The sequence below is a fragment of the Dendrobates tinctorius genome, unplaced genomic scaffold (genome assembly GCF_039654945.1).
Source record: "Dendrobates tinctorius isolate UK_male_01 unplaced genomic scaffold, ASM3965494v1 ptg000144l, whole genome shotgun sequence".
NCBI classification, from domain to species: Eukaryota; Metazoa; Chordata; class Amphibia; order Anura; family Dendrobatidae; genus Dendrobates; species Dendrobates tinctorius.
In genome coordinates, this window is record NW_027361811.1 from 3,974,189 (window position 1) to 3,996,326 (window position 22,138).

Consider the following 22,138-nt stretch of genomic DNA (forward strand, 5'->3'; position numbering starts at 1 on the left):
GGTAGCTTAGGGAGGGACCACTGCCTGAAGGACCCTTCTCCAGAAAGTCAGGTCAGACGTAGAGGCTAGATCTAAGCGATAGTGCCTGAAAAAGGTAGAAGGTGTTGACCAGGTGGCCGCCTTACAGATCTGCTCTATTGATACCTCTGATCTTTCTGCCCATGAGGTCGCTACTTCCCTTGTAGAGTGAGCTTTTAGACCCTCCGGGATGGTATTCCCACTGGATGAATATGCCAGGGCAATCGCATCCCTTATCCACCTTGCTAGGGTATTCTTGGATGCCTTGAGTCCCTTCCGAGGTCCCTGGAAACACACAAAGAGAGACCCTTCCTTCCTACATCCCTTGGTGGCCTCTAGGTACTGAACTAGACACCTCTTCACATCCAAGGTGAGAAATTTCTCTTCTCCCCTATTCCTAGGGTTTGGGCAGAAGGAAGGAAGGACTACTTCTTGGGACCTATGGAAGTGTGTCGACACCTTAGGTAGGTATGCTGGGTCAGGTTTTAATATGACTATATCATCCAGGATTTTAGTGAACGGGGGTATTGTTGACAGAGCTTGAATATCGCTCACTCTGCGAGCGGATGTTAGGGCCACTAAAAGTATAGTCTTTAATGATAGGGTTTTTAGGGGTGCTGACTGGATGGGCTCGAATGCGGGCCCTGTTAGTGCAGACAACACTAGGTTTAGATCCCATGACGGTATTTTTTGGGTGGTTATTGGCCTAGACCTGGCTGCGGCCCTCATAAACCGTGCCACCCAAGGGTTGCCTGCCACATCCTGGTTATAAAGGGCACCTAGAGCCGCTATCTGTACCTTCAATGTATTAGTTGCCAGCCCCTGCTCTAACCCTTTTTGCAGGAATTCGAGAATTTTGTCAATTTGGACTCCATCTTGAACCCTTACCCCAGAGCTGGATAGAAATTTCCTCCAAGTTCTACCATAGGCCCTGGTTGTGATCGGTTTCCTACTCTTTTGTAGCGTGGAAACCAAGTTTTCTGAGAACCCCCTCCCCTCAGCAGTGCCCTTTCAAATTCCATGCTGTTAAATGGAGGTTCACTGCCCGAGGGTGTAACATGGGACCTTGAGACAGAAGGTCGGGGAGATCTGGTAGAACCCAGAGGTCGGTTATTGACAGTATTCTCAGCCAGGAAAACCAAGTTCTTTTTGGCCAAAATGGGGCTATTAGTATCATTCATGCCCTGTCTTCTCTGACTTTCCTTATGACTGCCGGGATGAGAATGGGCGGTGGAAAGGCATACATTAGGCCCTGCATCCATGGGAGCAGAAATGCATCCAGGGTCCTGGGATTCCCCCTGGGGTCTAGGGAACAAAATGCTTCGACTTTGTTTTTGTGGTCGGCAAACAGATCCATGTCCGGGGTTCCCCACATTTTTACAATCTTCCGAAAAATGGACTGTTTTAGAACCCACTCCCCTTGATGTAGCTGGGTGCGACTTAGAAAGTCTGCTGTCTGGTTTTCTGCTCCCCGTATGTGTAGTGCAGATAGGGATAGTAGGTTTTCCTCAGCTAGCGTGAATATTTCGGAGGATGTGTTCATTAGTGTTCGGGATCTGGTTCCCCCCTGATGATTTATGTAGGCCACCATCACTCGATTGTCCGAAAATATTCGGACATGATGTCCCTTTAACCCCTTAAGCCCCACGGGTGGTTTGCACGTTAATGACCAGGCCAATTTTTATAATTCTGACCACTGTCCCTTTATGAGGTAATAACTCTGAAACGCTTCCATGGATCCCGGTGATTCTGACATTGTTTTCTCGTGACATATTGTACTTCATGTTAGTGGTAAAATTTCATTCAAATAACTTGCGTTTGTGAAAAAAACGGAAATTTGGCGAAAATTGAAAATTTCGCAATTTTCCAACTTTGAATTTTTATGCCCTTAAATCACAGAGATACGGCACACAAAAAACTTGATAAGTAACATTTCCCACATGTTTACTTTACATCAGCACAATTTTGAAACCAAAATTTTTTTTTTTTTTTAGGAAGTTGTAAGGGTTAAAAATTGACCAGCGATTTCTCATTTTTGCAACACCATTTTATTTTTACGGACCACATCACATTTGAAGCCACTTTGAGGGGTCTATATGATAGAAAATACCCAAAAGTGACACCATTCTAAAAACTGCACCCCTTTAGGTGCTCAAAACCACATTCAAGAAGTTTATTAACCCTTTAGGTGCGTCACAGGAATTTTTTGAATATTTAAAAAAAAATGAACATTTAACTTTTTTTCACTAAAAAAATAATTCAGGTTCAATTTTTTTTTAATTTACCAAGGGTAACAGGAGAAATTGGACTGCAAAAGTTATTGTGCAATTTGTCCTGAGTACGCTGATACCTGATATGTGGGGGGGGGGGGGGGGGAACCACTGTTTCGGCGCATGGCAGACTACGGCAGGGAAGGAGCGCCGTTTGACTTTTTCAATGCAAAATTAGCTGGAATTCAGATCGGACGCCATGTCGCATTTGGAGAGCCCCTGATGTACCTAAACAGTGGAAACCCCCCCAAGTGACCCCATTTTGGAACTTATCTAGATGTGTGGTGAGCACTTTGAACCCCCCAGTGTTTCACAGAAGTTTATAACGCCCGGGCGTGAAAATAAAAAAAAATCGTATTTTTTCCACAAACATGATCTTTTAGTCACCAATTTTTTCATTTTCCCAAGGGTACAAGGAGAAATTGGACCCCAAAAGTTGTTGTCCAATTTGTCCTAAGTACGCTGATACCTCATATGTGGGAGAAAACTACTGTATGGGCACACGTCGGGGCTCGGAAGGGAAGTAGTGACGTTTTGGAATGCAGACTTTGATGGAATGGTCTGCGGATGTCATGTTGCTTTTGGAGAGCCCCTGATGTACCTAAACAGTGGAAACCCCGCACAAGTGACCCCATTTTGGAAACTAGACCCCCTAAGGAACTTATCTAGATGTGTGGAGAGCACTTTGAATCCCCCAGTGCTTCACAGAATTTTATAACGCCTGGGCGTGAAAATAAAAAAATCATTTTTTTTCCATAAAAATGATATTTTTGCCCCCAATTTTTTATTTTCCTAAGGGTAACAGGAGAAATTGGACCCCAAAAGTTGTTTTGCAATTTGTCCTGAGTATGCTGATACCCTATAAGTGGGGGTAAAACACTGTTTGGGCGCATGGCAGAGCTTGGAAGGGAAGGAGCACCATTTGACTTTTTCAACGCAGAATTGGCTGGAATTGAGATCAGACGCCATGTTGCATTTGGAGAGCACCTGATATGCCCAAACAGTGGAAACCCCCCCAATTATAACTCCAACCCTAACCCCAACACACCCCTAACCCTAATCTGAGCCCTAACCCTAATGGGAAAATGGAAATACTTTTTTTTAATTTTATTATTTTTCCCTAACTAAGGGGGTGATAACGGGGGTTTGATTTACTATTTATGGCGGTTTTTATGTTTGGCGGCTGTCGCACGCTAAAAGACGCTTTTTATAGTAAAAATAGTTTTCGCATCACCACATATTGAGAGCTATAATTTTTCCGTATTTTGACCCATCGAGTTATGTGAGGTCTTATTCTTTGCGGGACGAGTTGACGTTTTTATTGATACCATTTTCGGGCACGTGACATTTTTTGATCGCTTTTTATTCCGATTTTTGGGACGCAGAATGAACAAAAACCAGCGTTTCATGAATTTCTTTTGGGGGGGTGCGTTTACACCGTTCCGCGTGCGGTAAAATTGATAAAGCGGTTTTATTCTTCGGGTCGGTACGGTTACAGCGATACCTCATTTAGGTCGTTTTTTTATGTTTTGTCGTTTTTTTGCAATGAAAACAATTTTATATAAAAAATAATTATTTTTGCATCACTTTATTCTGCGAGCTATAACTTTTTTATTTTTTTGCGGATGATGCTGTATGGTGGCTCGCTTTTTGCGGGACAAGATGACGTTTTCATCGGTACCATGGATATTTATATGCGTCTTTTTGATCGTGCGTTATTGCACTTTTTGTTCGGTGGTATGATAAATCATTTTTTGCTTCGTTTTTTTATTTTTATTTGTTAAGAGGTTCGCTAAAGGGGTTAACTAATGGGACAGTTTTATAGGGCAGGTCGCTACGGACGCGGCGATACCAAATATGTGCACTTTTATTGTTTGTTTTTTTATTTTAAAAAAAATGAATTTATTGGGGAATATTTTTTATTTTTTATTTTTTTACTAATTTAGCGATTTTTTTTAAAATTATTTTTACTTTTTTTTTTTTTTTTTTACTTTATTACATAGTCCCAGGTGGGACATCACTGTCCTGTGACAGATCGCTGATCTGTCACATCACAGATCACTGTGACAGATCAGCAATCTGTCACAGGCAGCTCTGCAGACTTCCTCATGCCTGCGCTTTGCAGGCAGTGAGGAAGTCAGCTCCCTACAGGCCCCCGTCGCCATCTAGGATCCGGGGACCTGTAGGGAAGGAGTCCCCAGCAGCAGCGCTGCACATTGCGCTGCCGTGGGGGGCTCAGGGAAGCACGGAGGGAGCCCCCTCCTTGCCGATGCTTCCCTTTAACCCCCGGTACACCGCGATCGTGTTTGATCGCGGTGTACAAGGGGTTAACGTGTCGGGGCGGTCCGTGACCGCCCCTGACACATTGTGCCGGGTGTCAGCTGTGATAATCAGCCAACAGTTCCTTTTGGTTCGAGGAGGCTTCTAGTTCCTGACCTTCCCATTCCCCCTGAGCCACCCTGTTGCTCATGTGTGCTCCCCATCCCTTGGGACTGGCATCCGTGGTGATTATGTGTGTGACTTATCACCCAGGGAATTCCTTTGGATAGGTTGTCTCCGTTTCCCCACCAAGCTAGGGAACGAATAGTTTTGGAGTCTAGTGTAACGTAACCTTCCAAGTGACCTCTTACTGCTGACTGGTTGGCTAAAACATCCCATTGGAGATCTCTCGTATGTAGCTGCGCCCACTGGATCGCCGGCAGGCAATCGGAGAGGGACCCTAATAGAGACATTGCTTTTCTTAGCGTCATGGAAGGCTTCTGCGTCGCTCTTGCTACCATCTGAGCGATCCTCTCCTTTTTGTGGTCTGGCAGGTAACACTCCTGGGTGTTTGAGTCCAGTTTCAGGCCTAGGAACTCCTGGACTTTTCTGGGCTCCAGCCTTGATTTTTTCAGGTTTAGGAGCCATCCGAGGTTTTCTAGAATACACATCACTCTGTCCCTCTGTTCCCTGCATCTTTGGGCCGAGTTGCTCGCTATTAAAAAGTCGTCCAGATATGGGACTGTTAGAACATCTTGTTCTCTTAGGTGAGCCATCATCTCTGCAACTAGTTTTGTGAAGATTCGCGGGCTACCGAGATCCCGAATGGCAGGGCCCTGTACTGAAACTCCCTTATTTCGCCTCCTATGGAGACCGCAAGTCTGAGGTATTCTAGGGAGTCTTTCTGGATGGGGACGTGATAGTAGGCATCGCTGAGGTCTAATACTACCATAAAGCAATGTGGAAAGAGAATTTTGATGGTCGACTTGATCGACTCCATTTTCAATTTTTCATTTTTGACATAATCGTTCAGTCTTTTTAGATTTATAACTGTCCGGACGGTACCGTCCGGTTTGGTTATTCGGAAGAGAGGCGAGTAGAATCCTCTGCCTTTCTCCCGCGGGGGAACCTCCTGGAGGACTCTTTTGTTCAACAGGTTTAGGACCTCTTTTTTGAGGGCTTCTTTTTCTTTTACTGATGATCTTAGTGGGGTCACTACATATTTTTGAGGTGGGAGAGCGAGAAAGTCTATCCTTAACCCAGATCCTATCAGATTTAATAACCAAGGGTTGTTCGATATTTTCCTCCAGGCTGGGAGAAAAAAAGCTTAGCCTCCCTCCCACTTTGGGAAAACAGTCACTTGGAGGGTTTTTTGTCTTGGGACGAGTTACTGAAGAAGAACCCCCTGTCCCTCCTTCTATCGTCCCATTTCTGTTCTCTCGGGGGTCTCCTCTGAAAATAATTTTTGTTTCGAAAGGACCATTTAAAGCCTGTAGGGCCTGTCGGGCCTATATTTGGGAATCCCTTCTTTTTATCCACCGCCTTTTGGAGGATGTCATGCAATGTCTCTCCAAATAGGAATTTCCCTTCACAAGGGATGGCACATAGTTTCATCTTAGTCTGTAAGTCCCCAGGCCAACATTTAAGCCACAGCGTTCTTCGGGCTGCGTTTGACTGGGCTGCCGTTTTGGACGCTAACCTTACCGAATCAGCCGAAGAGTCGGCTAAGAAGGCTGCCGCTCCCCTTATCATGGGAATGAATTCCAGGATCTTCTCCCTGGGTGTACCTTCCCTTAGCTGTTTCTCTAGTTGGCCCACCCACACCATGAGGGCTCTGGAGGTACAAGTTGCCGCTATCGCTGGCCTAAGATTTCCTCCTGCTGATTCCCAGGTGCCCTTGAGGTAAGTATCAGCTTTCTTGTCTAATGGGTCCTTTAGAGTACCCATATCCTCAAAGGGGAGTGCAAATTTTTTCGAGGCTTTGGCGACCGCCACGTCTAACTTCGGGGCTCTGTCCTAGGACGTGGCCGCTTCCTCGTCAAATGGGTATTTTCTTTTAAGGGAGGGAACCGTGGAATTCTTCCTATCTGGTCTCTATCATTCTTTTTTTATCAGGCCCTGTACATTCTCGTTTAGCGTCGCTTTTGGCCTAGTCCCCCGAACATTATGTCCTGGACTGATCTATCTGGCCGAGGGTTTGCTAACCCCATGGTAGACCTTACTGCTTTTACTAACATGTCTACCTCATCCAGGGGGAAAGCAATGACGACCTTCTGTTTCCTCATCTGAGGATGACGAGTCGGTGTCTGAAGTATGTGATGTAACTTCCCCTGATGCCTCTGACTGGGAGGCTGCTACTGTGTCCCTTTTCCTTCCCCTCTCTCTGTTTTAGGGATGAAAGGGCACTTTGAAACTCCGATCGGATTACTGCTCTTAGATCCGAGGCGTAATCCGGGGTTTCATCACAAAGAACCTCCTGTATTCTACAAGTGGGGCATTCCCTGTTCTTTGTCTTTTCTTTCTTATTAGGGAAAGAAGTCTATTATAATGGGGGACATTCACGTAGCTCACTTACCCCGTTATGCGCGGTTGCAGGTACCGGTTCGGGAGGTGGATTCGGATCCCTCAAGGGCTGATCCACAGAAGGTGACTTGCTCCTCGCAGTCGACTTGCTCCGCTGCGTGGAGTGACTACTGGACCAGCCCTCTCGCCCGTCCTTTTCTTTTTGCCGGCGATGGTGCCTGTGCTGCTGCTGCTCCTTATGCTGCTGCATTGGCTGCTCCTCATGCTGGTCGCTGTCCTCCATGTTTAGAGGACGCTTCCAGCAAGGAGCAGCTTCTGCATTCTTCTTTTAAATCTCCCGGGCCCTGACGTCACCTCCTTCTCCCAGCCCGCCCCGCTGTGCCCCGGGGAGTGCGCAACACGCATGCGCCGACCGCGGGGACCCGAAAGTCGTCATTCCATTTCCGGGGCAGCGCCATATTCGTACACCTCTGTACCGCACGCTGCCCCCGCGTGTGCCGGCGTCCCCCAGCCTCAATCTCCTTCCCGGAGCGGCGGCTCGGTCCTCCCACCCGCTCACCGTGTACAGCCCCTCGGCTACAGCGGTGGCGGCTTCAGGCACCGACCCCGCCGTGGCAGGGGCCTCCACGCTGCCATGACTACAAACGGGACGGCCCTGGCTCCTCTTCAAAGGTAAGCCTGCCGCAGGATCCACGGGTCACCCGTCAAGGACAGGAACCAAACTGGGGGCGGAGGAGAGGTGCCGCCTTTTTATCTGTATGTTCCTGTCCTTGATGGGCGGACCCCTCTCTTCGTGGTGCTGTCATGGGTGAGAGAGAAATATTGGTTTTATATGTTGGGATCTCTTCTTATTTCCCATAGGATTTGTATATATGGGATTATTGTATTTATTCTGACTGAAGTGCCCTGTATGATATTGGACATCTTTTTGTTGACATTTGTTATCAAAGCGTCAAACAGTAATAAAATCATTAATTAAAAGCATAATTATTTATTCTAGGTAGTGTCCTCGAAAATCTTACCTCTCAGCTGAGAACCGGCCATTCCTTCATAGTAGCGTGGCTTTAGTAAAAAAAAAAAAAAAAGATATATCATAAAGCAACAGATTTTTTTCTAATTATTTTTTGTAGTAGTAATGGGCTCGTAAGAAACGTATTTGAGAAATTATACAATGAACTTGATCATGAGGTTATAAGAATGAAATATTATAAAAACTTGTTGATAAATAATTAAAATTTAAAACTGAATCTCCCAAGATCAATCTACAGTGTCCTAGTGAGTACATTTGACCTAGTGCGGTCATTTAAGCCATCTAAGTCATGATTAGGATAAGGCATCACTTTCTGATTAGTGAGGGTCCAACTTCACAGCACCACTCCAGTCAAGGAACTGCTGCAGAGACCCATGCTCAGGAGAAATGTGGCTCCAAGCAGTTGGACCACCACCGAATGGACAACCCCAAATGATATGCCAACACTTTCTAAGCAATATATGGCAGCATGTATTGAAATAAATTAAGCACTAACTCTCTGGGCTAACATGTTTTTTCTGATGGCCTCATATATCATAAAAATTGTTGTGAGCCATGATTACACTAACTAAATATAGTAAGGAGCACTTGAGACATCTCTTTGGAGACAATGAATAATAAAAGGAAAAGCTTGCATATGGAATAAGTGCATAAGATGACCTATTAGTCATCCTTGAGTTTGCAAATAAACTGTTGGACATAATGGGTCCCATTTATCAATAGCATCCTATATGGATAACAAGTTCCTCCTTAAATTAAAGTGGCAGTTCCTGACTGACTATAGCCCACTGTGGCTTTTCCCCAATTAAATACAGCAATATTGCTCTCAGTACCAGAAAGTGGTGCTAACATATATGAATCTTCTCACAATTAGCCACTATTTAAACTGACCCCCATATATTACTATAATGTGGTTGGACAACTATAAAATTGGAAAACAAAGCGCATAATTTCCCATTTTATGCCTTATTCTAAGTTCAGGTGCACACCACTGTATTTTCCATCCTAGTGTGATTTGAAAAAACATCGGTTTGCACTAGGATCAATGTTAGAATATGGGGCCTCGTACATGTCCGATTTTTTTCATGGATCAAGCTGGTCCGATGAAAGAATCACAAGAAGTCCAAGTATGATCCGATATTTGGATTGCACTCAGCCATGCAAGTCAATGGATAGGGGAAATCATCGGACTTGGATGAGTGCAATCCTATTTCCACACACTTACAAAATGGAAAAGCTCACACAATGTAGAAGATGGAGAAATAGGTTTCTCCATCTTCTCCTCACAGTGTGCGCCAAGACCACACTATGCTGACACTCTGATCAGAGTTTGATCAAAGTGTCATTTGCATAATTTATCCTATTCTCTTGCATGAGAGAATCTATAACCGTCTGACCCTAGCCTAAAATAGCTAAATATTTTTTTCTAATTAATCTATACACCATAGGCCAGTGCATAATTTGCCAGGATAAGTAACAGAATATAGGTGGTGTGATATGTGCCAAATATTCCAATTCAAAAGTGCAAGCTAATTAATAAAATTGTCACATTTTGAACTAAGAAAATCAAATTTACATCTTTTGTTTGCTTGAAAACCATTGAAAAAACAAGGAGTATTAAGTCCAAATAGTATATAAAAAATATATTTATTAAACATATATGCCAATATAAATGTACACACAATGTTACAAATAAAGGATCAGGCAATGAAGACTAGGTCACTGATTAGTCATACATAAAGTGCTAAAGTGCCAAAAACAGTAAAACTACCGCCATGGAAATAGGGTGCAAAAATATGTCTGCCAGAATAAACCTATAACAATCCTCCACAATTTGGAACTGGTCAGAACAGACCTATTAATCGGCCATAATTATAAATGCCATGTGCTTACCCATAAGCAGTAATGTCAGGACCAGAGCCGCCCGCCACCGACGCGCGTTTCGCTGCTTTTTTTCAAGGTGCGGTACCTTGTATTTGTGGGTTGTGATATACTACTGTTTACACAAACAGGTTTTTATTATATTTGTATTATTTTTTTGTGGTGTCTTGTTCTGATATATAATGTTCTTGTATTTGATATTTTGAACAATATTTATATGCATATCATTGTTTTCTTGTATGTAATTATCAATGGGCGGTTCCTTACTATCGATTGGATGTTCCTCTCTATATAAGGCCGCCATATATGCTGTGTGCTATACTTGAAAAAGACCAATTGTGGGCGAAACGTTGTATGTCTTTTTAATGGCAGAGTAAACTTTTGTACATTTTTTCACCCGGATTGGATGCTGCTCCTCTACGTTATTTCTCTGGATTTTTTATAATCAGTGACCTAGTCTTCATTGCCTGATCCTTTATTTGTAACATTGTGTGTACATTTATATTGGCATATATGTTTAATATATTTTTTTATATACTAATTGGACTTTATACTCCTTGTTTTTTCAATGGTTTTCAAGCTCTAGTTTGGAGTGTCCTTTTGGGAACCCTTTATGATTGAATATGGTTACTGGTCGTGTGGGTGTCCCTTATAATAATTCTGTGCCTTTGTTGGTCTGTATTTATCTTTTGTTTGCTGTAGTTTAAGTTAAAAACGAGTCCAGTCTGCCTAGTAAATGTGGAGCAATATCCAAGAAAGCAAAAATAAGTTGTCAAAGTTTGAGCAAACTAAATAAAAAAAATTAAAAAAAAAAAAAAATTAGTATATTAACCCCTTCACCCCAAAGCCTGTTTTGACCTTCCTGACCAGGCCAGTTTTTACAATTCTGACCACTGTCAATTTATGAGAACATAACTCTGGAACGCTTCAACGGACCCCTGTGATTCTGAGCCTGTTTTCTTATAACATATTGTACTTTATGATAGTGGTAACATTTCTTTGATATGACTTGCGTTTATTTGTGAAAAAAAACTGAAATTTAGTGAAAATTTAGAAAATGTTGCAATTTTCAAACTTTTAATTTTTATGCCCTTAAATCAGAGTCATATAGCACAAAATCTAATATAGCACGGGACTATGGGATGGAGGATGTGTGATGGGTATATGGGCATGGGACTATGAGATGAAAGATGTGTGATGGGTATATGGGCACTCGACTATGGGATGGCGAATATGTATGATGGGTATATGGGCACTCGACTATGGGATGGAGGATATGCATGATGGGTATATGGGCACGGGCCTATGGGATGGCGGATATGTATGATGGGTATATGGGCATGGGACTATGAGATGAAGGATGTGTAATGGGTATATGGGCACTCGACTATGGGATGGCGAATATGTATGATGGGTATATGGGCATGGGACTATGACATGGAGAATATGTGTGATGGGTATATGGGCATGGGACTATGGGATGGAGAATATGTGTGATGGGTATATGGGCACTCGACTATGGGATGGAGGATATGTATGATGGGTATATGGGCACTGGCCTATGGGATCGTGGATATGTATGATGGGTATATGGGCACGGGACTATGGGATGGAGGATAATTAAAACTTGCTATAACTAACCACAGTTAGTTACTATGCCCGGGTAGCGCCGAGCTCTTCAGCTAGTAGTTAATAAATAACATTTCCCACATGTCTAATTTACAACAGCACAATTTTGGAAACAATTTTATTTGTTAGGAAGTTATAAGGGTTAAAAGTTGACTAGCGATTTCTCATTTTTATAACAAAATTTGCAAAACCATTTTTTTAGGGACCACCACACATTTGAAGTCACTTTGAGGGGCCTATATGACAGAAAATAAGGAAAAGTGACACCATTCTAAAAACTGCACCCCTCAAGGTTCTCAAAACCACATTCAAGAAGTATATTAACCATTCAGGTGCTTCACAGGAATCTTTGGATTGTTGAAGAAAAATTTTCCTTTAGACCCAATTATTTTTCCTTTTGCAAGGGTAACAGGAGAAAATGGACCATAAACTTTGTTGTGTAATTTCTCCTAAGCATGCCGACACCCCATATGTGGGGGGGAAATCTAATGTTTGGGGGCACAGCTGGGCTCAGAAGGGAAGGAGCGGTATTTCATTTTTTGAATGTAAAATTTACTGGCATAATTAGTGAACGCCATGACATGTCTGGAGAGCCCCTTATGTACCTAAACAGTCGAAACAACTAACAGGTGACACCATTTTGGAAACTGGACCCCTTATGGAACTTATCTAGATGTGTATTGAGCACCTCGAACCCACAGGTGCTTCACAGAAGTTTATAACGTAGCGCTGTGGGAAAAAAAAACAAAACACATTTTTCCCAAATAAATCTTATTTAGCTCTACATTTTGCATTTTCTCCTGAATACGTCGATACCCCATATGTGGGGAGAAAACTACTGTTTGGGCGCACTGCAGGGCTTGGAAGGGAAGGAGCGCCATTTGACTTTTTAAATGCAAAATTTGAAATTTGGAGAGCCCTTGATGTGCCTAAACAGTGGAAACCCCCCAAAAATGACACCATTTTGCAAACTAGCCCCATTTGGGACCTTACCTAGACGTGTATTGAGCACTTTGAAACCCCCCCCCAGGTGATTCACGAAAGTTTATAACTTGAAGCCATGAAAATAAAAAAAAAAATAAAAAATTTTAAAAATCATATTTTTCCTCACAAAAATCTTTTTTAGCTACAAATTTTGTATTTTCACAAGGGCAAAAGGAGAGAATGGATCCAAAAGTTTGTTGTGATATCTCTCATAAGTTCACCGATAACCCATATATGGTCAAAAACAAGTTTTGAAGCACAGTGCAAAGCTCAGAAGGGAAGAAACGCCATATTACAGTGAATATTTTGCTGCACTTATTTGAGGGTACATAGGTACACATAAATTGCCAATAAATGGCAAAACAATAACCCAACTCTAGAAGAACAGCGAAATGCACGTTGAGGCGGCAGACGGGGGTTAGAGCTTCATCCACATGTAAGCCATTTACATTTCTTTTATGCACTTTATTCGGCATTTGCCTGATTATTAACGCTATTACTGTATGTACTCTTAAGGCCCCGTCTCACATAGCGAGATTGCTAATGCGTCACCGATTTTGTGACGCAAGAGCGATCTCGCTACATGTGACACGCAGCAGCGACCAGCCCCCTGCTCGATATTGCTGATCATGCAGGAATGTCCTGGGCCATTTTTTCGTCGCCGGCGTCCTGCTGGCCAGCGCGCATCGCTGTGTTTGATTGCTGGATCGTTGCTGCATTGCTGAAGAGATCTGCCTGCTTGGCAGCTTACTAGCGATCATTTAGCGACGCACCAGCGATCCTGACCGGGTCGTATCGTTGTCGGGATTGCTGGTGCATTGCTAAGTGAAACGGGACCCTTAAGCTACCTGAATGTAATTGGACTCTTATGCACTGTCACCTTACTTTTGGTCTAATTTTTGTATATGGCATTGCTGGTTTAATTAGTATGCACTAAAGACACTTTGTTTAAGTGTAAATATATGTTTACGTGTAAATATATGTTTACATTGCTATAGGGATATTATTGTGTGCACTGTCACTTTATAATACATTTTGTTTTTAGCATTGTATTTATTATGATATTGGCACTTTAGTTTTATTACATTGGCACTTTATTTAAGATTAATTTATTACTATCTAATTTTTGATTGTGGGTTATACTGTGTAAATCCCATCAAAGTGAAACCACTCTATGTATGGTTCAGGAGCTTTATTGGCATTATCTTGTGGCTGAAATTTCCCCCTTTACCTGCTTGGTTAGTGTTACTCTTGTTGAGATATACTGTATATAATTTGTCTATTTAATAAAATGACTGATAATAAATAACTCTTGACCTCATTTTTTCTGCTCAAGTTGAGCATAAAGTAGGTTTTGTGTGTTCTACTTATTTGAGGGCATCATGTTACATTGGCACATTCCCTGAGGTGCCAGAACAGCAGAATCCCCCATAAGTGACCCAATTTTACCAATTAAACCTCTCAATGAATTCATCTAGGGGTGAACTGATTATATTCACACCACAGGCATGTCACAATCTTTTATACCATTGGGCAGTAAAGAAAAAATAATTTACAGTTTTACCACCAAGACTGTGTGTTAGCCCCAAGTTTGACATTTTCATAATGTGAAATGGGTAAAAATGGCACCAGAATTTGTCCCACAATTTCTGCTGAATGTAGAAATACCCCATATGTGGCTGTACAGTACTACTTATCCATACAAAAGTGACTTGGGAAGGACAGCGCGCTATTTGCCTCCTGGAATGCAGATTTTCCTAAAATAGTTTGCGGATTCCATACAAAGAGCCCCTAAGTGCTAGAAAAGCAGAATCCCTGCTCAAGTGACCCCATTTTAGAAATAATAACCCTTGGTGAATTTATCTACAGATGTAGTGATGATTTTGACTTCATGGGTGTTTTCCAGAAACAGGCAGCAGTGGATGTTGCTGAGTGAAAATTGCAAACTGCCGTTGTAGTGACCAGTACGCTGTAGTGACCAGTACATTGCAGTCACCAGTACATTATGCCCAGCCCGTGCTTCTGGAGACACGCGCATGTAAGTTAGGCGGGCTCTCATCACAACAGAAATGCCAAACATGTGGGCGCTAAATGTGGTACACTGTGGCTCAGCAGGGAGGGGGGGGCATTTGGATTTGGGAGCGGAGAATTTGCTGAATTTCTTTTGGGGAGCGAGGAGCCGTTTAGTTTTTCCAGAGAATTTCTGTTACCAGTAACACGGAAGCCCTCTATATTTCCATTAACAGATGTCGGACCTGAGTGGGGACTTGCTTTTTTTGTGGATTGAGTTGAAGCTTTTATTGAGAACATTTTACATAACGCTTGGGATCACATTTTTCCGGCATTACGCTGAGCACGTGCTTTGGGGTTTCCATCTAAATCTCCGAGTGACGTGATAGCTGAAACCCCCTAGGGATCCTTTCACTATAATGAGGCATCAGATTTACTCTGTACTCCATCTGGCCTCTATTCAGCAGTGTCCTTTTCAGAAGTGCACAAAACGGTGCAATCCTAAAAAGACAGACACCGTCGACACCTCCATTTGCCTCATTATAGGGGATTTTCTGCCTGGGTTTCTGTCTGAATCATGTATTTCAGAGATTCTCACAGAATCCCCGATGTAAGCGCTCAGCGCAGAGCACAGGATAAATGTGTGGCAAGTTTAATGCGATCTTTGAGAGGCAAAATGAAAAAAATCAACAGTGGGTGAAAAATTGGTTTTATTTTTCTTTTATGCCGCTCCTCATGCAGTATAAGTGATTAGGCAACTTTATTCTTCAGGTCAGTGCGATTACAGAGATACCAGATTTATATTGGGTTTTTATGTTTGTCTGCTGTCACACTAAAAGACGCTTTTTATTGCTAAAATTAGTTTTTGCATCACCATAGTTTGAGGGCTATAATTTTTTCATATTTTGGCCGACAGTCATGTGAGGGCTTATTTTTTGCGGGACGAGCTGATGGTTATATTGGCACTATATTCGGGCACATGACATCTTTTGATCACCTTCTGTCTCCCAAAAATCAGAATAGAATGAGCAAAAACCAGCAAATCAGGAATTGCTTTTTGCTTTGTTTTTTAAATACAACTCTGCACGTGGTAAAATTGGTAAGGCGGTTTTATTTTTCGGGTCAGTACGATTACAGCGATACCTCATTTATATCTTTTTTATGTTTTGGCACTTGCACAATAAAAACTTTTTTATAGAAAAAATAATTTTTGCATCGCTTTATTCCAAGAGCTAAAACTTATTTTTCTGCTGATGGAGCTGCATGGTGCTTGTTTTTTGCAGGACAAGATGATGTTTTCAGTGATACCATTTTTATTTACATCTGTCTTTATCGCATTTCATTGCACTTTTTTTCGGCGGTATGATGATAAAGCATTGTTTTTTGACTCTTTTTTACGGTATGCACTGTAGGGGTTAATTAGTGGGACAGTTTTATAGAGCAGTTCGTTGGGTAGAACGAACAAGATGAATAATTATGTGCTTAATTATAAAACACTGAGCAAAACTGTCACTGAAAAAGACCTGGGTGTATGGGTGGACGACAAACTCACATTTAGTGGCCAGTGTCAGGCAGCTGCTGCAAAGGCAAATAAAATAATGGGATGCATTAAAAGAGGCATAGATACTCATGAGGAGAACATAATTTTACCTCTATATAAGTCAATACTGCGACCACACTTAGAATACTGTGTACAGTTTTGGTCTCTGGTGTATAAGAAAGACATAGCTGAACTGGAGCGGGTGCAGAGAAGAGCGACCAAGGTTATTAAGGAACTAGGGGGTCTGCAATACCAAGACAGGTTATTACACATGGGGTTATTTAGTTCGGAAAATCGAAGGCTTAGGGGTGATCTTATTACAATGTATAAATATATGCGGGGACAGTACAAAGACCTTTCTAATGATCTTTTTACTCTTAGACCTGTGACGGGGACAAGGGGGGCATCCTCTAGGTCTGGAGGAAAGAAGGTTTAAGTATACTCACAGACGTGGATTCTTTACTGTAAGAGCAGTGAGACTATGGAACTCTGCCATATGATGTTGTAATGAGTGATTCCCTACTAAAATTTAAGAAGGGACTGGATGCCTTTCTTGAAAAGTATAATATTACAGGGTATATACACTAGTTTCCTTAATATTGCGTTGATCCAGGGAGCTAGTCTGATTGCCGTATGTGGAGTCGGGAAGCAATATTTTTCCCCAATATGAAGCTTACTGTTTGCCACATGGGTTTTTTTTGCCTTCCTCTGGATCAACACGTTAGGGCAAGTTAGGATAGGATATGGGTTGAACTAGATGGACTTAAAGTCTTCCTTCAACCTTAATAACTATGTTACTATGTTTCGGACGCAGCAATACCAAATGTGTACTTTTATTGTTTTTTTTATTTACATAAATGTATTTATTGGAAAAATATTTGTTTTTTTCTTTATTCAGGGATATAAAAAAAATATTTTTACACTTTGTAATTTTTTTTGTTTTACTTTTATACATTGTCCCATATTGGGACATCACTACAGTATATAATGTCAGATCGCTGATCTGACACTGCGCAGCAGAATGTCAGATCAGGATCTGACAGGCAGGGAAGGAGGCATGCTGGTGCTTGCTCTAAGCAGGTGCTCGCAAGCCACCTCTTCCCTTCAGGACCCAGAAGGACCCCATGGCCACATTGGTGCCGGGGTTCTCCATGGAGACCATCAGGCCAACGTGATCACATCGCGTTGGCCTGATGAAAGTGTGCAGGAATGGGGCTCCCTGCGCGATGCTTCCCTATGCTGCTGTCACTACTGACAGCGGCATCAGAGGGGTTAAATGTCCGCGAATCGTGCTAGTAGCGATCGTGGGCATTGCTGTGGGGTGTCAGCTGTCCCATACAGCTGACACCTGCACGCGATCGCCGCGGCGCTCAGCGTGAGGCTGCGCAATCGTGCCACAGTAGATATACTGCTTTTTGTGGGAACGCACCTCCTGCAGATCAGTATATGTACGGCGCATGTCGGGAAGGGGTTAAATATTAAAAGTAACAAGTTATGTAAATGTGACATTTCAGTTTTTTTTTTTTAATAAATATGCCAAAATTTTCAGAAAACTGATTTCACTTAGAATTTTTGTGGTACTAAGTATGTACATTGATAAACTTCCGCCAAAAAATCTGTAAAGCAAAAAAAGAATGCAATGTAAGAAATTGGTGCAGGTAATATTCAATGAGATATTTACCCATCTAAACATTTTTATATAAAATATTCTATAGAATTTTTAGAAAAATTCTGATGATGTGTGAAAAACGTTCATGCCAGTCATTATGTACAATTCACCTGCCATCTAGTGTCCATTGATCATAATACATATTACTTACGGTATTCTATAAACATTTCATTGTCATTCATTTTTAGGCGATCACCTAAACAAAGCTTTTTCTTTATCACGTTCACATTCCAAGAGCCAAAACTTTTTTTTTTTTTTTTTAATTTTAACTAGCATATTCTCATGAGGAATTGTTTTTGCAAGTGGTATAGTTTGAGAGTACAATTAACACATTTAACTTTTCTTAAATTTCTAATTTTTGAGGGAACAGCAATTCCCTCATTGCATTTTGATTCCTTCTTATGCTATTCATTGTAAGATAGAAATAATATAGTAAAACAATACCAGATACATTTTTTTATTATTTTTTGCTAATTTTACACATAGAAGCACTCTTCATAAAGAATGTTCCCATTTGAAGAGTCATATTGTCTTCATGTTTCTGTCATCGTACCTTCATAAGTACTTGACTTTTGCAGGAAAAGGGTAATTTTTAAACTGGATACACAGGAGACATTTATTAACTTATAGTATTTTTCATAAAAGGTTAATGTTGGAAAAACAGCTATTTCAATGGAAAAATTGTAGTTTTTTCATTTTTTTTTTTTACTTTAATACATTTGGATTATTTTATTTTTTTCCTAATTTGGGGTGTAAACATGATTTTATGATAGCTCATATAATAATCTTATATACGTATTAGGGCTCATACTCACAGATCGCTGTGTGTGACACTTATCAGCGACCGCCCCCCCTGTCGGGTATCGCTGATCGTAATGAAATGGCCAGGACATATTTTTGATCGCTGGTCTCTCGCTGGCCAGCACGCATCGCTGCGTGTGGCAGGCGGGAGACCAGCGATCAGCGAGCTGGAGCTGGTAACCAAAGTAAACATTGGATTTCTAAGCGCCGCTTAGAAACCCGATGTGTACCTTGGTTACCAGCTCCCTGCACCAGCGCGCTGGTAACTAAGGTACACAGAGGGTAACTAAGCGATGTGCGTCGCTTGTTACCCGCGTGTCGCTGTCCTGATCGCTGGTGAAGCTGCCTGTTTGGCAGCTCACCAGCGATCATGACAAGATCACATCGTTGTCGGGGTCGCTGTTGAGTCGCTATGTGTGACGGGGCCCTAAGGGTAGTAACACGGGTAGTTGAGTACAAGGAAGTGGAGGCCTGACAGTCGCAGAGGCCTACTGCTACAGGCAACATGCATGAAGGAGACCTAACCAGGAGTGATCACATTTCCAATAAATATTGGCAGACACCACCAAAGTGGCATCAATTTCACCACAGTAGAAATAGTAGAAAATTGACAGGTCTTTCACTACACCCAATCCAGCAGATGAACACCCTACCAGGAGTATTCACATTTAAAGAAATGAGGGCCTTACACCACAGAAGTGGCATCAATTTCACCACAGTGCAAATAGTAGAATAGGGACCGACAGGTCTTTCACTACACCCAATCCAGCAGATGGACACCCAACTAGGAGTGTTCACGTTTCCAAAAATTATTGGAAGACACCGCTAAAGTGGCATCAATTTCACCACAGTAGAAATAGTAGAATATTGACGGGTCTTTCACTACACCCAATCCAGCAGATGAACATCCTACAAGGAGTATTCACATTTAAAGAAATGAGGGCCTTACACCACAGAAGTGGAATAACTATCATAAGAATAGAAATCGTATAATTGGGTCTGACACATCTTCCACTACAGCTAACACAGCAGATGTAGACCAACCATGACTGTTCACATTTCCACAAATTTGTGTTAACATCATTAGCAGCAGCAGTCACAGAACCGGAAAAACTGCTGGACGATGAGAGAGGTGCAGGTAGAGATGTTACTGTGGATTGAGAAACTTGTGGTGTGACCGTTCTCTGAGATCGGTCAAAAACAGCAGGCATGTCCGCTTCCGTTACAGCTGAAGGCGACCTCTGAATCAATGTGACTTGATCGGGTAAAGAACCAGAGGTTCTGCGATGAAAGACATGCGTCTCAATAGTTGGAACGGTAACACAGGAGGAAGAAGCAGCAGATGCGATTGATGGGCAGCTGATGGTTGTTGATGTCCGCTGGTCCGCATTTTTGCGCAGTGGGGTTCCCATAGTAAAGCATGTTTATTGCGCATGTGAAGGTTCATACATGTAGTAGTCAAATTATTGCACTTTTTACCTCGAAATCACTGAAAAAAAAGGCAGAGATGCTTACCTGCCTATAATTCAAAACAATTGCACTATCAGGGTGCAGTGGACCCAACTAATTATGGCAACAACACAGGTGCAGCAATACCAATATAACAATCACTCTCAACCTACCAACCCATGGAGGGGGGTGATTATTCATTATAATAGTGCACACAAAAAGATTCCAATCTGTATGCGGCATAATTCACACAGGTAATGCAGAGCATCTGGCTTACAGGCTATTACAAACGCACATACTTTTAGATCAGGCGGACTGTCCAGTGCCTCCCAAATGCATCCTGTGTGAACAGAGGCCACAGTTACAGAGCCATATGGGCCTAACTGCACCTTGAAAATAAATTGTTTTGAGTCATAGGCAGGTAAGCATCTATGCCTTTTTTCAGTGATTTCCTAATATTTTTGAAGGATTTTTTACAAAAAAATCCTGTGTGTCAGTCACTTTTTATCTCGACTCAGGTGTTTTTTTGCAAAGTCGGCAGATTACGTGAGTTGGCTCATCCTTTTCAGTGTCAAAAAAAGGCATAGGCTAGGCAACCCTTGCCACCCCTGCGAGCTGCAGACATGGAGATGCTGCTGGTCAGAGGCACAGTTGTGGCTGAGGATGCATTGCTTGTCGTGGTTGCATCACTACGTGTCTGTGACAGACAGTGCAAAGTAACCTCCTCGTCTTCCTCCTCAGATGACCTACTCAGCTGAGTGCCTCTATGTTCATGCCAACTGGGATCTAACACCTCATCATCCTCTGTGTTATCACATTTCTCGCCACTGGAGTCACCCTCCTCCTCTTCTTGCCCTGACAGCACAGTCCAGTCCACGTGAGCCTCAGATATCTGAGTCTCATCAGGATCACCTCCCCCCAGAGGTTAAACGTCTGATGGCAAGGGTCAGGATGCTGTTCGGACCGTACTTCTTCCTGCCCCGGATCAAAGCTAAAAATATTTTGGGCATCGGTGCAGATTTCCTCCTCTTGACTCTGAAGCTTTTGAGAACACTTCTGATGAACATGGCATAAAATGTGTGAACAGCTCTTCAGACTCACTCATCTATGGTTCCGTACAGTCAGCTGAACGGTTGGATAGTTGGGACGAGGGGGGAAGCAAGAGGAATTTGGGTGCCACATCTGTGGACTGTACTGGGTGTGATGTTGAGGAAGAGGAGGAGAGGCCACTTGAAGCTGTGTGAGCAGGTTGCAGGATGCAGTGACAGACAGAAGGCAGAGCAAGGGTTAATAACTTTACTTTAACAGGAATACTCCACGCAGGGAGGAAAATGGTTAACAGAGGCGTAAGCAGTTCAAAGTATAAACAGTATGCAAAGTTAAAGAACAGCAGAAAGGGTATCACAGTTCTTGTTGGGTCACTAATTCTGTCAGACATTGGCCAGGATAGGATGAATCACGAAGCAGGAGATGATGTCCACAACGGCGTGGCACTTGTCCGGTGGGGGGTCCTAAAGATAAGGTGGGTCCATCTTCTGGCAACAATTCGTCTCCTGTACATTCCGCTGCCCCTCCAGCAGATATAAACTGGGGAATCAGGGTGCAAATGACGATCCCGCACCCGGTCTCTCTTAGGCGGCACGCGTATGGTACTCACAGGCCCAGATCGTCTGGCACCTCGTTTCGTGGTGACCAACGGGCACACTGCACGTCTCTCCTCACAGTCTCTGCCAGTGGCGGCCGTGGTGCCCGAGCACTGTACGGATGTTCCAGGGCTGGAGCACTCACCGGTCCCCGCCGCGCGCTCTCTGTTCCCACCAAATCTGCCTGTTTTCATGCGCGCTGAAGCTGTTCCCCCTTAACCACGCCCCCTGCTTCCGCAATCAAGGTCCAGTCCATTAAGCTTTCCTCCGGACAACAGAGGAGACAGCCCCGACAGTTTCGGAACCGGCACAGAACAGGCACCCGCGGCACGGTCCTTCTTACACTCCCCCTCTCCTTTAGCTTGCCATTCCACAGGCAAGAGTTCTTGCAGTAGACGTTCCTCCCTCTCCTGAATGATCCGCTGCCAAATA

At 42.9% G+C, this 22,138-nt stretch overlaps 1 protein-coding gene across 17 annotated transcripts in view; it reads right to left on the reverse strand.

Annotated features, from left to right (window-relative positions):
- AOPEP (aminopeptidase O (putative)) overlaps positions 1–22,138 on the reverse strand; it is a 767,795-nt gene that overhangs the window by 728,251 nt on the left and 17,406 nt on the right. For 12 of the 17 annotated variants that reach the window (XR_012220365.1, XR_012220366.1, XM_073545966.1 and 9 more), the window contains exon 2: positions 8,093–8,132. The exons of the other annotated variants lie outside the window; for them this stretch is intronic. The gene's annotated coding sequence lies outside the window, so the exon portion shown is untranslated. The remainder of the gene's footprint in view (positions 1–8,092; positions 8,133–22,138) is intronic. 17 annotated transcript variants of the gene reach the window in all.